Here is a 2441-nt window from a genome sequence, read left to right as displayed (position 1 = left end):
TGTATAACTCCCCCTAAATTTGAGAAGCTTATGATCATGTTGGCTTGATCATCTTGAAGGAGATTTGTATCATTTGTACCTTAGGAAATTCACAAGCATACAAGCATAATTCATAACACCTTTCTCCCCCTTTAACATTATCAAAAAGAAGGGAAAGATGGATGAAAGATCATCACATGACAAATATAAAATAGAATATACAACATAACTTGTAACAAATACCCTCAAGAGGTTAGAAAGCACAAAAAGAGAAAAGTTTCAAGGGTAAATCGATTTACATCATGGGTAAATCGATTTACCTAGTTCAAAATATGCCAAACACGAAAAAAAAACAATGTTATTGTTTTATGGGTAAATCAATTTACAGCATGGGTAAATCGATTTACTCAGTGCCAAATATGCCAAATACAAAAACCAGTGCTACTGTTTTATGTGTAAATCGATTTACATCATGAGTAAATCGATTTACTCAATGAAAAACACATATTTTTATCAAAGATTCATGCAAGAGACACCCAATGAATCATGTAAAAGAAAGGAGTAGAAGTAGAGAGCCATGAAATAAATTTCAAAAGTAAATAGATGAGTTGGAAACGTATGTGCACCTTTGATTATTGATGTGTTTTTGACGAATTATATGTCACACTCATCTAGAATCCCAAGTTCCCTTCGAATTTTGTAAAATGGTTCTTGCGCCAAAGGTTTTGTGAAGATGTCGGCAAGTTGATTATGAGTATCCACAAATGTGACTTCGACATCTCCTTGAAGCACGTGGTCACGAAGAAAGTGATGTCGAATGTCAATATGTTTGGTTCTTGAGTGCATGACTGGATTCTTTGTAATGTTTATTGCACTTGTGTTGTCACAACAAAGAGGAATGCATCCAAGATCGAGTCCGTAGTCACGAAGTTGTTGCTTAAGGCAAAGTATTTAAGTGCAACAGCTACCTGCGGCTATGTATTCTGCTTCGGCAGTGCTTAGAGCAACACATGCTCGTTTCTTGCAAGCCCACGAAACTAATGCATTTCCAAGGATGTGACATGTACCACTAGTACTTTTTCTATCTGTTTTACAACCTGCATAATCCGCGTCAGAATAACCAATTAACTTACAAACACTACCTTTAGGATACCATAAGCCAAAGTTGGTTGTTCCTTTGAGATACTTCATGATTCTTTTGACCGCCGTGAGATGTGACTCCTTTGGATTTGCTTGGAAGCGAGCACATAAAACCACGCTAAACATTATGTCAGGACGGCTTGCCGTCAAATATAATAAAGAACCAATCATACCTCGATACTTCGTAATATCAATTGACACACCCGATTCGTCTTGATCAACATAGGTTCCAGAGCCCATTGGTGTGGACATTGCTTTACAACCATCCATTTCAAATCTCTTTAACAACTCTTTGCAGTACTTTGATTGATTTATGAAGATGCCATCCTTCAATTGCTTAATTTGAAGTCCAAGAAAATAATTCATTTTACCCATCATGGACATCTCGAATTCTCCTTGCATCATTGATGAAAATTCTTCACACATGTCTTTGTTTGTTGAGCTGGATATGATGTCGTCAACGTAGACTTGAACCAATAAGGTGTTGCCTTTAATCTTCTTGATAAATAAAGTTTTGTCTATTTTACCTTTTTCAAATCCCTTTTCACAAAGAAAGTTGTTGAGACGATCATACCATGCTCTAGGTGCTTGCTTTAGGCCATAAAGAGATTTCCTCAATTTGAAAACATGTGAAGGATTTTTGAAGTCTTCAAAGCCCGGGGGTTGTTTGACATAGACTTCTTCATTGATGTAGCCATTCAAGAATGCGCTCTTGACATCCATTTGAAATAATTGAAAGTTTAATGAACAAGCATAAGCAAGTAATAAATGGATAGCTTCTAACCTTGCGATTGGAGCGAATGTTTCTTCAAAACCAATGCCTTCCTCTTGATTGTATCCTTGGGCGACCAATCTTGCTTTGTTTCAAACAATTATACCATTCTTATCAAGCTTGTTCTTAAACACCCATCTAGTACCTATGATGTGTTTATCACTTGGCCTAGGGACAAGCTCCCAAACTTGATTCCTCTCGAATTGGTTTAATTCTTCTTGCATAGCAACAATCCATTGAGCATCTCCTAGAGCTTCATCAATTTTAGAGGGTTCTATTTGCGACACGAACGCCATGTTTAAGCACGCATCCTTGAGATTCAATCTTGTAGCAACACCTTGACTAATGTCACCAATTAATTTGTCAATAGGATGATCTTTATGAGTCCTTCATTCCTTAGGTAGATCATTTTCATTTGACTCTTGTTGAATCGGTTCTTCTTTATTCTTCTTTGAAGTATCTTCTTTAGTAATTTCTATAAAATCATCATCACAAACAACAATTTCCTCTTTCGAGGGGTTAGATTCGTCAAACTTAACATACATGGATT

Source organism: Lathyrus oleraceus, chromosome 5 (assembly GCF_024323335.1).
Source record: "Lathyrus oleraceus cultivar Zhongwan6 chromosome 5, CAAS_Psat_ZW6_1.0, whole genome shotgun sequence".
Classification (NCBI taxonomy): Eukaryota; Viridiplantae; Streptophyta; class Magnoliopsida; order Fabales; family Fabaceae; genus Lathyrus; species Lathyrus oleraceus.
This window is presented reverse-complemented; position numbering follows the sequence as displayed.